This window comes from Bos mutus, chromosome 3, assembly GCF_027580195.1.
Source record: "Bos mutus isolate GX-2022 chromosome 3, NWIPB_WYAK_1.1, whole genome shotgun sequence".
Lineage (NCBI taxonomy): Eukaryota > Metazoa > Chordata > Mammalia > Artiodactyla > Bovidae > Bos > Bos mutus.
The window spans coordinates 10,694,943-10,710,215 of record NC_091619.1 but is presented as its reverse complement, the minus strand read 5'-3'; the positions used below and the strand labels follow the sequence as shown (position 1 = coordinate 10,710,215).

Here is a 15,273-nt window from a genome sequence, read left to right as displayed (position 1 = left end):
GTCCAAGGGACTCTCAAGAGTCTTCTCCAACACCACAGTTCAAAAGCATCAATTCTTTGGTGCTCAGCCTTCTTCACAGTCCAACTCTCACATCCATACATGACCACAGGAAAACCATAGCCTTGACTAGACTGACCTTTGTTGGCAAAGTAATGTCTCTGCTTTTCAATATGCTATCTAGGTTGGTCATAACTTTTCTTCCAAGGAGTAAGCGTCTTAATTTCATGGCTGCAGTCACCATCTGCAGTGCTTTTGGAGCCCCCCCACCCCAAAAAAAGTCTGACACTGTTTCCACTGTTTCCCCATCTATTTCCCACGGATGCCATGATCTTCGTTTTCTGAATGTTGAGTTTTAAGCCAACTTTTTCACTCTCCTCTTTCACCTTCATCAAGAGGCTTTTTAGTTCCTCTTCACTTTCTGCCATAGGGTGGTGTCATCTGCATATCTGAGGTTACTGATATTTCTCCTGGCATATCCTTCAATAAAAAATAAATAAAATTTAAAATATACAATGCAGAAAAGACAATCTCTTTAACAAGTGGTGCTGGGAAAACTGGTCAACCTCTTGTAAAAGAATGGAACTATAACACTTTCTAACACCATACACAAAAATAAACTCAAAATGGATTAAAGATCTCAACGTAAGACCAGGAACTATAAAACTCCTAGAGGAGAACATAGGCAAAACACTCTCTTACATAAGTCACAGCAGGATCCTCTATGACCCACCACCCAGAATATTGGAAATAAAAGCAAAAATAAGCAAATGGGACCTACTTAAAATTAAAAGTTTCTGCACAGCAAAGGAAACTATAAGCAAGGTGAAAAGACAGATTCAGAATGGGAGAAAATAATAGCAAATGAAGTAACTGACAAATAATTAATCTCAAAAATATACAAGCAAATCCTGCAGCTTAACTCCAGAAAAATAAATGACCCAATCAAAAAATGGGCCCAAGAACTAAACAGACATTTCTCCAAAGAAGACATACAGCCTATAACAAACACATGAAAAGATGATCAACCTCACTCATCATCAGAGAAATGCAAATCAAAACCACAATGAGGTACCATTTCATGCCAGTCAGAATGGCTGCTATCCAAAAGTCTACAAGCAATAAATGCTGGAGAGGGTGTGGAGAAAAGGGAACTCTCTTACACTGTTGGTGGGAATGCAAACTAGTACAGCCACTATGGAGAACAGTGTGGAGATTCCTTAAAAAACTGGAAATAGAACTGCCTTATAACCCAGCAATCCCACTGCTGGGCATACACACCGAGGAAACCAGAATTGAAAGAGACACGTGTACCCCAATGTTCATCACAGCACTGTTTATAATAGCCAGGACATGGAAACAACCTAGATGTCCATCAGCAGACGAATGGATAAGAAAGCTATGGTACATATACACAATGGAGTATTACTCAGCCATTAAAAAGAATACATTTGAATCAGTTCTAATGAGGTGGATGAAACTGGAGCCTATTATACAGAGTGAAGTAAGCCAGAAAGAAAAACACCAATACAGTATACTAACACATATATATGTAATTTAGAAAGATGGTAATGATAATCCTGCATGCGAGATAGCAAAAGAGACCCAGATGTATAGAACAGTCTTTTGGACTCTGTGGGAGAGGGCGAGGGTAGGATGATTTGGGAGAATGGCACTGAAACATGTATAATATCATATGTGAAATGAAAAGCCAGTCCAGGTTTGATGCATGATACAGGATGTTTGGGGCTGTTGCACTGGGATGACCCAGAGGGATGGGATGGTGAGGGAGATGGGAGGGGGGTTCAGGATGGGGAACACGTGTACACCTGTGGCGGATTCATGTTGATGTATGGCAAAACCAATGCAATATTGTAAAGTAATTAGCCTCCAATTAAAATAAATAAATTTATATTAAAAAAAAAAAAAAAAAGAAGAAAGACCAGTATAATGAATCTTCAGATACCCTTAACCCACTTCAGCAATTATCGGCTTTTTGCTAATCTAGTTTTATCTACCACTACGCCTCCATTTTTTTTTTTTTTTTGCTGTAGTATTTTTTAAACTTAAATTTGAATAACATACAGCTAACCAGTTTTTCCTTTTTTTTCTTTTCTTTTTTAACTTTACAATATTGTATTGGTTTTGCCATATATCAACATGAATCCGCCACAGGTATACACGTGTTCCCCATCCTGAACCCCCCTCCCTCCTCCCTCCCAGTACCATCCTTTAAAAATTATTTGTGATAAAACACATAATATAAAATTTACTCTTGGGCTTCTCTGGTGGCTCAGTGAATAGGAACATGCCTGCCAATGCAGGAGACACGTGTTAGATCCCTGATCCAGAAAGATCCCACATGCCTCGCAGCAACTAAGCCCGTGTGCCACAGATATTGAGCCTGTGCTCTAGAGACCCGAAACTGCAAGTACCGAAGCCCGCATGCCCTAGAGCCCTTGCTCTGCAACAAGAGAAGCCACTGCACTGAGAAGCCTGCGCACCATATCTAGAGGGTAGCCCCTGCTCTCTACAGCTAAAGAAAAGCCTGTGCAGCAACAAAGACTTAGCACAGCCAGAATGGTGTGATTGTACTTAATAATATTGTATGACATATTGGAAAATTGCTAAGAGAGTAGATTTTAAAGGCCTTTAATTTTCTCAAGAAAAAAAGAAAAGAAAATTTCTGTAACTGTGTGGTGATAGATGATAACTAGACTTATTGTGGTGAACATATCACAATGTATATAAATATTAAATCATTAGGTTGTACACCTGAAATTAATATAATGTCATATGTCAATTATGCCTCAATTTAAAAAGAAAATAAAACTTAAAAAAGAAATAAAATGGATATGTGAACTAAAGAGAAAAAAGAAATATAAAATTCAAGGCTGGTTAAAAAAAAATCCTCAGTTCTTCTGGTTTAGACTCATTGCTTGTTTAATGCAATAAAAAATCTTGAATTAAAAATCAATGAAGTTAATAAACATGTTCAAGTTGAAAAAAATTAATTCATTAATTAGGATCCATCTGAACAGCTTGTTCCTGAAGCACATATACTATTATAAAACAAATTAGCACTCATGAATCAAGATTCATCTGACTACACCATGTCCTTGAAACATACTATTTATAAAAGTAATCAACATTCATAAGTTGCTTTTTTATAACTTATCTTTAAACATGTGTGTTGTTGAATGAGGACTGAATAAACTCATATTTTGTACAGTAAAGGAAGAAACAAAAAGTAACTAAGCTACAATGAAACAGTTCTAAATAATAAAAAAAAAAAGTACTCAGTAATTTGTGTGAAATTTTCAGAACTGCTTAGAAGACTGTGGGAAAACAGATGAATTAAAATCCTGCAAAGAGTACCAAATCATACCAGTGCAGAGTGGTGGGGGTACTGTGTGATGAAACGTACATACAGACAGGGTTCAGATGGAAAAGTCCAAGATTCCACCTTTAGCCAAGCCTCTGTCTTTTCCCTGAAAAGCTATTGTTCATTTGTTTATTCAAAAGGTAGATTAATACTAAAAAAGGCCCCACTCTTGATCCTCCTACTATATGAACAAGCCAGATAATAAGTTTAAAACTCATTTTAATTTGCTCTATTAAACTGACCTGCTGCTGCTGCTAAGTCACTTCTCTACTGTTAATTCTGGAGGAAATGTATTACACATATTACTTTAACATGACCTTTACTGACCAGTGGGATGATTATAAAGTCCAGTAGAGAGTAAAGTAGCTAAGAAAGGATAAAGGAAAGACCACAAAACTAGAGTTAAGGGTTTGTATTTATTTATTTTTATTATTTGTTTATTTATATTTATTTATACAGTCCATGGAATTCTCCAGGCCAGAATACTGGAGTGGGTAACCTTTCCCTTCTCCAGGGGAATCTTCCCAACCCATGAATTCTTTTTTCAGTGTATTTTTAACTTCAGTATTGTGTTGTTCATCACTGTTTGTTGTTTTGTTCTTCTAGGTCCTTGTTATACATTTCTTGTATTTTCTCTATCAGTGCCTCTATTCTATTTCTGAGATTTTGGGTCATTTTTACTATCATTACTCTGAATTCTTTTTTCAGATAGACTGCCTATTTCCTTTTTATTTATTTGGCCTTTTAGGTTTTTAATCTTGCTCCTTCATCTGTAATGCATTTCTCTGTTGTCTCATTTTTATTCACGGATAGGGCTGTGTTCCTGTCTTGGTGGTTGTTTGACCTGAAGTGTCCAGCTTCGGAACTTGCAGGCATTTGGGTGGAGCCAGGTCTTGGTGTTGAGGTGAGGACCTCCAGGAAAGTTCACATCAATTAATATTCACTGGGGCCTGAAATTATTGGTAGTCCAGTGGCTTGGACTCAATGTTCCCACCACAGGGGTTCAGGTCTGACCCCAGTTAGGGAGCTAAGACCCAGCAAGCTGCATGGAGTGGTTAAAACAAACAAACAAACAAACAAACAAAACAACAGACAAACAAAGCCCAAGGTGAATAATAAAAACAAATCTGAAGAAACAAAAACAAACACACAAACAGAAGAGAAACAAACAAATTAAACACAACTCAATTAAAAATAAATGCAATGAAACAAACTAACAACAACAACAACAAAACCAATAAGGAAACAACAAAACAAAACAAAAACAACCAGGAAACCAAAAAAAAACAAGAAGGCATTCAAAAAAGAGAGTGGCCAAACCAAAAATTACTAGTTAAAAACCAAACTAACCTAACCTAAACAGAAAACAAAAAAAATAGACCAATAATAATAATAATAATAAACTAAAAGAAAATCTACAATAACAAAAGATAAACACACAAAAATGATGACAAAAGCAATGCAAAAACAAAATTAAAAAGATGATAAAGCACAACAAAACAAAATACAAAGCAAAATGAAACAATAACCTAAAAATATATCAAAAAACAAAGAAAACAGAAAAGATAAATAGAAAAGAGAAAAATAATATCAAAGAATAAGAAATAAAATAAAATTAGAAAATAAAAATGTATTCAAAAAAATAAATGGAAAAACACCAAAAAAACAACACAAAACACCATCAAAAAGAAATAAAAAAATAAAGGTTAGAAAATAAATTAAAAAAAGAATATTCCCCTCTTGCCTCAACTATCAGTGTTCTTGCCCTCATGGTGAGCTATATCCAGTCTTTTACTTCCTAGGAGGCCCTCCAAGACCTCTAGGTAGGTCTCTGGACCTGATGTGTCAGCCCCAGCTTGCATGTATTCTTTTCACCAGGGCTGCTCCTGAAGCTTCCCCAGAGCACCCAGAGCACCCAGAGCTGCATAGGGCAGCTGGGGCATAGGCTTTCCCCAGGCATGTCCTCAGGAGCTGGCACTACTGGAGGAGGCTTTGGGTCAATGGGAGGTGCTTGGCCCGCCTGAAGCAGTGTGGCCAGAGGAAGCTTTGTTAGGGGTGGCACACAGGCTGCCAGTACCTGTGCTACCCGTGGAAGATTTGGTGGAGGTAGGACTGAGGCCTACGTCCTGCTTGGATGGAAGAGCTTTGTCAGGGCAGCAGGTTGGCTGCTGGGACCTGTGTGGCCCATGGAGGCTTTTTGGGGAGCAGTACTTGGGTCTACCAGGACTTGCACAGTCGGAGGGAAATCTGATGGGGAGGTGCTCAGCCTCGGGACCACTCAGCCTATAGAGGCTTTGCCAGGGCTGGGGCTCAGGCCTGGGACTCTTGAAGGGTTGACAGAGCCTGAGAGGGTAAAGGAGACCCTGGCTTGAGTGGTGGGCTAGCCTGCTCAGGCCTGCTCTCCTGCCATTGCCCAAGGAAGCCAGGTTGGCAGGTGGGGAAGGGCATTGCAATGAAAGCCCCACCCTTTGCATGCTACTCAACAATGGCACTGTAACAGAAGAGCTAAAATCAGATTTCATGTTGGATTTTTTTCTAACCTTTGCTTTTCATTGCTTTTACTATTACAATCGTACATAATGGCCAGTCTTGGAACCCTGCCCCTCTTACTGAATGTTATACTAAAAGTGCCTTTGTTTAGCTCATAGGAAGACAATCTGACCATGCTCACCTGTGAATGGCTGTAAGAAAGACGAGATTAACACATCCTCTCCATGAGCCTGGGCATTCCAGGAGATGTTTTGCAAGACTGATAGCCTGTTTGTTTCGTTTACTTCCTCACTACCTCTCCCTCTCGATTGTGCCTTTTTTACTTTACTTCTTTACTGCCTTTCTCTCCCTCTCTCTGTTCTATAAAAGAAACTGGCATTAAGACACTAATAAGACGGTTGTTCTGAGATATTAGTCACCATCTTCTTGGTCTGCTAGCTTTCTGAATAAAGTCCTTGCCTCAACATCTTGTCTGTAGACTTGTTGGCCTATTGTGTGGTGAGCTGAGTGAGCTTGCATTTGCACCTGGCTTACATGGTGGCCCGGGCTCCCTCCACTAAACTTCCCAGCTGTGGAGCCCTTCCTTCTGCTGCCTCTGGCTGTGTCCTCACTGCTCTCAGCTGTTCCCTTCCTGGTCAACTCTCCAAACCCCACTCTCTGGTCCCTAGAGTCCACCTCACCAGGATACACATAGCTCAGGCTGAGGTGTGTGGGGCTGCAGCACAGACCATTCCTATAGGTCTTACTCAGTCCTGCCTTCCACAGATCAGCTTCATTGCCTTCCAATCCCCTGATGCCCCAAAGGTCCCTCTCTGTCCCCATTTATCCCCTTGCTGTGAGTGGGCCTTTCTGAGTGTGGGAGCCTCTCTTCTCCTTCAGCTCTCCCTCAGTGGTGCCTGTCCCTTTCCACTTCCACTTTCCTCCCCACTTTCCTTCTTTCTTACGTCCTACCTGTGGGGAGTTTTCTTGTCCTCTTAGGTGTCTGAGGTCCTCCACTAGTGTTTAGTAGGTGCTCTGTGAGAGCTGTTCTGATGTATTCTTGATATACTTGTGAGGAGATGTTAACTTCATATCCTCATATTCCACCATGTTCCAGATCTTTTTCACTGTCTTTCTATATTTAGAAAGTGTTAGTTTCCTATCTTCTCTGTAACAAATCACTACAGATTTGATTACTTAACTAACACAGATTTTTACTTTGTTAGAAATCTCACTGGGCTAAAACCAATGTGTGGATAGGTCTGTATTCCTTCTGGAGTTTCTGGGAGAATCCTTTCCTTGCTTTTTCCAGCTTCTAGAGGTCACCTAAATTCCTTGACCAGTGGCTTACTTCCCTCTTCAGAACCAGCCAATGTGTCAAGGGCCTCTACTGTCCCATCACCTCCCTCATTCCCTTATCAGGACTTTTGATTATACTGGGACCATCAGGGTGATCCAGGACCTCTATTCATCTCAGGAGAGCCTTATCTTAATCACATACACACAGTCCCTTTTTTTTTCATGGGAGGTAATACATTCACAGGTTCTAAGGATCAGTGTTTTAAAGAGAGATCAGTAATTATGAGGTTAGTCCTAGTAGTGGTGTTCTGAGGTGGTTGTGTGTGTACAGTGGGGCAAAACAGCTGCATGCTATTTAAGCTACTGTGAGAAATATGGGAAGATATTAAATTTTGCTGTCATTGTAATTTAGTTTTGGAACTTCCCTGATGGTCAGTGGTTAATACTCCCCCTTCCAATGTAGAGGACATGGGTTTGATTCCTGATTGGGAAACTAAGATCCCACATGCCATGGGCAACTAGAGAAGCCTGTGCACAATGAAGATGCAGTGCAACCAAAATTTAAAAAAAAAAAAAAAAAAATCGGTTTGTCTTTAAGAAAGGAAAAGGAAAGGAAAGTGAAGTAGCTCAGTTGTGTCCGACTCTTTGCGACCCCATGGACTGTGTAGCCAACCAGGCTCCTCTGTCCATGGGATTTTCCAGGCAATAGTACTGGAGTGGATTGCCATTTCCTTCTCCAGCAGATCTTCCCGACCCAGGGATGGAATCCAGGTCTCCCGCATTGTAGACAGACGCTTTACCGTCTGAGCCACCACTTTAGTAAATATTTATACTACTTTGTAATGCTTTTAGCATATGCTACTAATGTTCCTTCTTATGACTACAACCACACAGCTGCTCAATACCCATGCCTCACCCCACTTAATTTTCATACTCCTATTCCATGGTAGTTTGGATTTTAACAAGCAGACAGGAAAAGTACCCTTTAGTCAAAAAACAGAGGCTGAGTCTTGGGAGGATTTCACATAGTCAGGAGGAGGAGAAAGTGTTTTGGAGCAGAGAACTCTTATGGCACCCCCAAAATGACATCAGTAAGGAAGTCTCCTACATAACACATGGAGAGGGCTGCTCTGAAGGCTGAGCCAAAGGACCAGGTCAACCAACTAGTAGCTGTATTTGGTACTTAGATATCAGTATAGCCTTTTTCTTAATATAATATATATATATAAATTATATAATCCTTATATAATTGCTTATTAACTGAAAGTTTAGAGTAATTTATTAAAATGTATGTAATACACTGCACTTTTTTTCTTTAGTTGTTTCTTCAAAATAAAATGATTGTTTGCAAATGTACTCAAAAAAACATTTTTAGTTTCTGAGAAACTAAAGCCTAAAGTACTTTCCCCTTTGATTTTTATTTCCTATGTTGTAAACACAAAAATAAAAATTTCAGCTTTTATTATGAATGAAAATGTTATATAATTTAATTGGAAGGAAGAAAAGAATAACATTGAAAATACAGTGATAAAGTAATATTTTATTTATAAATTCCTAAAAGGATAATTGAGCTTTGGGAAACCAATTTGGGTATACTTTACATAGAATTCCTTTTAATGATAAGCTCTCCCTAGACATTCACATTACTTCTAGAAGCAAAATGTATACCTATTTTTAAGAAATAAATCTATTTGTAAAGTATATCTAGATAATATTTTATATAACAGTTATGGTAATACTAAATAACATTTTATACATGTGTGACTGGCTTAAACATAATGATCCAAGATGAGTAGAAAATATTACATGCTTTTTCCCTCAATGTTTACTCATTTATTTCCATATACGATGATGAATATATCTGAAGTATGCTAAGCCAGCAGTTAGTAATGCAAGGCCAGCAGGTGCCATATTTATCCAAGAGAGTGGTGAGGATGAATGACTGTCCGGACTACTAATCTGAGTCCTCAGGGGCTTGATGATATGCTCTGTCTGGGTCAGGATGTGTCTCCGGGCTCCAGCCCATTTCCTTGGCCCCTGAAAGCAGTACTGGTATGCTGTGCATGGGCCAAACAAAACCTCCACGGCCAGCTTTGGATCTGAGAGAAACAGGAATAGCAGGTTGGGCTTCACACCCATTAGGGTGGCAATCTCATCCATATACTCAATGTGATCCACTTGGATGGTGTGGCGGGGTGTCTTCACATACCTGAAACAAGTGGGAGGACAGAGCTTTGCATCATTTGAAAGCTACCAGTTTACTTCTATTCACCTTAAATGGGGAAAAAAACAGAACTAGAAAGCTAAGTGACAAACCCTGCTCCCTTCAGCCACTAAATGGCAAAGTATTCACAGAACCCAAGTTTCCATGCTCTTGTCCATTCATTTTTGACTGTTCTAAGGAGACTGAACTGCAGATTGGTTTTAACGGTGATCCCTACCTTCTAAGAAATTCATTTTGTAAATGAAGGATTGTAATCCAGTTCAGTACTTCCCTGTGTGTTGTGTGGGTGGGATAGAAAACTATTAACTTCTAGACCCTGTGTGCATGCCATCAATTGGGGGATGGATAGTCAATCAGTCACTAAGAACTTGGCCAAGGTGCTTGGTGGCTGTGATGGGGTAGGGATGCAGTGGTTGTAGTTGCTTCAGGGATCAGTACTGTGGGGAAATGGCAGCTGTCTGTATGGCTCTGCCTTGATCCATATGCTTCAACATGATGACCATCCAAGGACAGCAAAACACTAAAGGCCCTACTTATACTGTGGGTTTGATTTTTCATTATGATAGTTTTATTTCTCACATATAGCAATAAAGAGTCTTGAAGAAGGAATGACCTTTCATAACATGCATAAATGTGTTTCATAGAATATCTGTGGTCCTGTGCACACCTGTACAACAGGGGGCAGGGTATGGTGTATTTCCTGATGCAAGAACACACAAAATGTCGTCTTAGAGATGTGTGAGAGCTGGCACCTCTTTTGCATGATCTGAACCTTTGTTCCATGATGTGGGACCTTCACAACAACATGAAGTTTATAGCCTTTACATCTGAGAACAGAAGGATTATTTTAGGTACTGTTACATATGAAGAAACTACAATGTTGCCATTTTACATCACTCTCCATTGTCATATTGGAAATGCTTAGCAATGTGCCTGCCATAATATGCATGAAATAGATTTTTAATGAGTTAACTAGAGACATTTCACTTATTACAAGTATTGATGAGAATGGTACTTGAATACTTCAACCAATAGTTTTCATTGTGTTACAACTTTTGTAAAACTGAGTATAAATTGGAGTGGGTTACTGAGAATGAATTTGGACACACATATAAACATATTACAATTTTTAAAATCCTAAAATGATGTGGTGAGGTAATTAAGATGTTAATTTGTATATTTTCTGTCTGTATTACTCATCTCCACGATTCTATCAAAGTAGCTGAGCCTTTTATAGTTCCTTGCATCAGACATTTTTTGTTATATGGTCAAAGAAATAGCTTCCTTGTAATTTCTACTTCTAACTTGTTTGCTTAAATTCTGGGCTCAGGAAGAAGATGACATATCTTTGAAGGCAACAAGATGGGAGAGGGAGAGATTTCATGCAGTGTGTGATATAGAAGAGTGGTGTGAAAGAGTTTGGGAGCCCATGGCAAGATTTCAGAGGGAATAACTGTGTTGAATTCCTGGGGAGATTAGACTCTGAGCCCATCTCAACTGGAGACCCCATCCTCAGCAAAGACCTCTTCATCCTCATCATGGCAGAAAAGTCAAATTTTCCAGATTTTAAGAGTGCACTTTAGATCTAGACAATGAGGATTCCGGTAAGGAATGTGATATGAAAATGAGAGAATATTCCCATCTTTGGGGGATTACATAAATTTCCTGGATTCTGGTGAAACCATAGAAGAAACAACGAGTAAAGACTGAAATTCAGATTTAATATGATTTAAAGAGAATAAATATGATTAATTGTTGCATAACTCAGAGGACTAAGATTCATACCTGGTTTTATGCTGCAAAATTACTTAGGATATGGAGAAAAACCCACATAATTGAGATGAAGCATGGATTTTGAGCCTGGATTAGGGATTCCATGATCACTACACTGGTTCCAAACTAGTTGTTACTATTTACTTATGGTTTTTCCATTGCCTTTTCCCTCTGGGCAATATCTGCCAACATGTTCTCCACCGAGAGTAGTTGATTTCATCCTAGAAGAGACAATCAGAGTGTTTTAGGATTCCAAATGTTGAAAGGAGATGACTACTGGCAAGAAGAAACTGAAGACTAATTTTCCCTGAAATATGAGGAATTTATCCAATCTTTATTGACATATCTTTGACACTCGTGTAGCCCAGTGAGACTGGAGTTCTGCAATAGATAGGATGATGCCAAGTGGCTGGATAAGGCCGTTGACAGCCAGTGTTGACTTTTCCAGGTCATGTTGCTGCTGCTGCTGCTGCTGCTAAATCGCTTCAGTTGTGTCTGACTCTGTGCAACCCCATAGATGGCAGCCCACTAGGCTCCCCCATCCCTGGGATTCTCCAGGCAAGAACACTGGAGTGGGTTGCCATTTCCTTCTCCAATGCACGAAAGTGAAAAGTGAAAGTGAAGTTGCTCAGTCGTGTCCGACTCTTAGTGACCCCATGGACTGCAGGCTTCCAGGCTCCTACATCCATGGGATTTTCCAGGCAAGAGTACTGGAGTGGGGTGCCATTGCTTTCTCCACTCCAGGTCATGAGGGAACATGAATTTATACAGGGACACTTTATTATTGGTGACATTGATCAAATTACTAAGGAAAAGAAAGGAAAAACTGTATCCTGTGGCAAAGATAACAACATCAATACTCTCTATGCCGCCATCATCAAAAATGGCATCTGTTTCTGTGCACTCCTTCACATTGAGTTTCACTTGGACTCTTCCAGAAATTATGTGGTTTGTCAGGTCATCACTGATATTTGGATGCTGACTTAAAAATCTATATAAAAACCAAAAAAATCCCAAGTAATAAAATATATAAAAAGAAAGAAATACATATGAGAAGGGATTGAAGTCAGTTTGCATTTCCCCCCAAATCTGTGCTTATCCAATTTTTGCCTCTAACAGAAGACAGAGGTAATTTTGTACTAAGTGCTTTAGAAGTCACTTCAGTGCTACCTTTTTGTAGATATGTATAATTTTGAAAATGTATGTAATCTTGCATTCTGTGCCATAATGATCTCTTACTGATAAAATATATTTTGAATTACATAGAATTGAGGAAGAAAATGATGTATTATTATGTATCCTAGTTTGAAAAACACAGTCATTAATCATCATTAGCCTTCCTTCCACCTCAATTCCTACCAAACCGCTATCAGTTCAGTTCAGTGGCTCAGTCGTGTCCGACTCTTTGTGACCCCATAAACTGCAGCACACCAGGCCTCCCTGTCCATCACCAACTCCCAGAGTCCACCCAAACCTATGTCCATTGAATAGGTGATGCCATCCAACCATCTCATCCTCTGTCATCCCCTTCTCCTCCTGCCTTCAATCTTTCCCAGCATCAGGGTCTTTTCAAATGAGTCAGCTCTTTGCATCAGGTGGCCAAAATATTGGAGTTTCAGCTTTAGCATTAGTCCTTCCAATGAACACCCAGAACTGATCTGCTTTAGGATGGACTGATTGGATCTCCTTGCAGTCCAAGGGACTCTTAACAGTCTTCTCCAACACTACAGTTCAAAAGCATCAATTCTTCGGCACTCAGCTTTCTTCACAGTCCAACTCTCACATCCATACATGACCACTGGAAAAACCATAACCTTGACTAGATGGACCTTTGTGGACGAAGTAATGTCTCTGCTATTTAATATGCTGTCTAGTTTGGTCATAACTTTCCTTCCAAGGACTGTCTTTTAATTTCGTGGCTGCAATCACCATCTGCAGTGATTTTGGAGCCCAGAAAAATAAAGTCAGCCACTGTTTCCACTGTTTCCCCATCTATTTGCCATGAAGTGATGGGACCAGATGCCCTGATCTTAGTTTTCTGAATGTTGAGCTTTAATCCAAGTTTTTCACTCTCCTCTTTCACTTTCATCAAGACGCTCTTTAGTTCTTCTTCACTTTTTGCCATAAGGGTGGTATCATCTGCATATCTGAGGTTATTGATTTCTCACGGCAATCTTGATTCCTGCTTGTGCTTCTTCCAGCCCAGTGTTTCTCATGATGTACTCTGCATATAAGTTAAATAAACAGAGTGTGGAAAACTTACATAAGTAAAGTGTGGAAGATTCTGAAAGAGACAGGAATACCAGACCACATGACCTGCTTCTTGAGAAACCTGTATGCAGGTCAGGAAGCAACAGTTAGAACTGGACATGGAACAACAGACTGGTTCCAAATAGGAAAAGGAGTTCTTCAAGGCTGTATATTGTCACCCTGCTTATTTAACTTATATACAGAGTACATCAGGAGAAACGCTGGGTTGGATGAAGCACAGGCTGGAATCAAGATTGCCTGGAGAAATACCATTTCTTAGATATTCAGGTGATACCATTTTAATGGTAGAAAGTGAAGCGGATCTAAAGAGCCTCTTGATGAAAGTGAAAGAGGAGAGGAAAAAGCTGGCTTAAAGTTCAGCATTCAAAAAACTAATATCATGGCATCTGGTCCCATCACTTCAAGGCAAATAGATGGGGAAAAATTGGAAACCATGAGAGACCCTATATTTTTTGGCCTCCAAAATAGGGGATGGTGACTGCAGCCATGTGATTAAAAGACAATTGCTCCTTGGAAGAAAAGCTATGACAAACCTAGACAGTATATTAAGAAACAGAGACATCACTTTTCCAACAAAGGTCAAATATGGTCAAAAAGGTCAAATGTGGTCAAAGCTAGTAGCCATGTATAAATAGATGTGAGAGTTGGACCGTAAAGAAGGAAGAATCGGTGCTTTTGAACTATGGTGCTGGAGAAGATTCTTGAGAGTCTCTTGAACTGCAAGGAGATCAAACCTGTCAATCCTAAAGGAAATCAACCTTGAATATTCATTGGAAGGACTGATACTGAAAATGAAGCTCCAATGCTTTGGCTACCAGATGCAAAGAGCCAACTCATTGGAAAAGACCCTTATGCTGGGAAAGATTGAAGGTGGGTGGAGAAGGGGATGACAGGGGATAAGATGGCTGAATGGCATCACCAATTCAGTGGACATAAGTTTGAGCAAATTCTGGGAGATAGTGAACCACAGGTAAGCCTGGCATGCTGCTGTCCATCGGGTTGCAAAGAGTCGAATTTAACTGAGAAACTGAAGAACAACAATTAACAGCTACCATTTACTAAAGTAAAAGCATCAAATACATAAGAAAAATCTTGCAAAAGATATGAAAGGTTTTTCACATTAAAAAGTCATAAATAACTAGAGAAATAAACTACTTCATGAATAAGATGACTCAGGTAATGCATCCCAAATTTATCTATAGATTCAATACAATCCTAAATAATATTCCAGAAGATATTTTTGTGGACATTAATAAGGCAATTTTAAAGTTTACATGGAAATGTAAGTATCCTTGCAAAATTAAGACAGTCCTTATGAAGAAGAATAAGAACAGCAAATATAGTAATACATCAATACAAAATAGGAGTATAAAGTTTTAAAAAATAATAGTGGTACATGGATAGAAAAGTGAATCAGTGGAACAGAATTAACAGATAAATTCACATATAAAGTAATTTAATTTTCAAAATGAGGCACTATTTCAACTTTGAACAAAATATAAGTAGTGCTTTTACTATTTATCTCTATGAGAAAAAAAAATTGACCCCCTATTTCTCAGCATATACAAAGAGTAATTCAAAATGAACCATAGATCTAAATATTAAAGGTAAAACAATAAAGCTTCTGGGAGAAAATTATAGAATACTTTTAAGACCTTGGGATAAAAAAGCTATAAATACTTATATTAATACATGACAAAATTATAAGCCATGGAAGAAAATCTTTATCTTACTCTTCTTATACCCATTTTAAGCCAGGAAAAAATAATCTGTGACATCTTTAGCATCCTCAACCTTAATTCTCAACTGTTGGTCTTCTTTACAGACCAGGACTTGGTGGACTGGAGTCGATGAA

The 15,273-nt window shown here is 39.0% G+C and overlaps 1 pseudogene; it reads right to left on the bottom strand.

Moving 5' to 3' along the window:
• Positions 1 to 8,983: 8,983 nt before the first annotated feature.
• LOC102277087 (flavin-containing monooxygenase 5-like) overlaps positions 8,984 to 15,273 on the bottom strand; it is a 70,640-nt pseudogene continuing 64,350 nt past the window's right edge.